The following is a 653-nucleotide window of genomic DNA, read 5'->3' as shown; positions in this document are numbered from 1 at the left end:
TCCGACGTGAGCCGCCTGCGCAGGCACCGCCCTTAAAGGCGCAGGGGCAGGGCGCAGGCCTGGGGCGCCCCTGGGCCGCGCTGCGAGGGGGGGAAGAAGGCAAGAAACGGCCACAAGAGAGCTCAGAAAGCGGCACCGCGCGGAGCGGCTTCTGGGGCCGTCCTTGTAGTGACATGTTGAAAAAGGCCAAACTTTATTCAGTTGCCTGAAGCACGATTTCAGCAAGTCACAGAGCGGCGACAGAACGGGCACGGGAGGGAGGCAGATTCACACCGAACTCCCCACAGAGGGGCAGGGGTTGAGACACTGCAGCCAGAGCTTGACACGCTTCAGAGTGGTCATTCAACGTGGCGACAGGTTACAACACAACAGAGGGAAGGAAAGATGGTGTTATTCATAGAATCACAGATCCAAGCAGGCTGGAAGAGAGCTCCAAGCTCAGCCAGCCCAGCCTAGCACCCAGCCCTGCCCAAACAACCAGACCATGGCACTAAGTGCCCCAGCCAGGCTTGGCTGCAACACTTCCAGGCACACAGACTCCACCACCTCCCTGGGCAGCCCATTCCAATGCCAATCACTCTCTCTAACTTCCTCCTCACATCCAGCATAGGCCTCCCCTGGCACAGCTTGAGGCTGTCCCCCCTTCTTCTGTC

Source organism: Pogoniulus pusillus, chromosome 36 (genome assembly GCF_015220805.1).
Source record: "Pogoniulus pusillus isolate bPogPus1 chromosome 36, bPogPus1.pri, whole genome shotgun sequence".
In the NCBI taxonomy this organism is placed as follows: Eukaryota; Metazoa; Chordata; class Aves; order Piciformes; family Lybiidae; genus Pogoniulus; species Pogoniulus pusillus.
The sequence above is the reverse complement of the archived record's forward strand: the minus strand, read 5'-3'. Positions refer to the sequence as shown.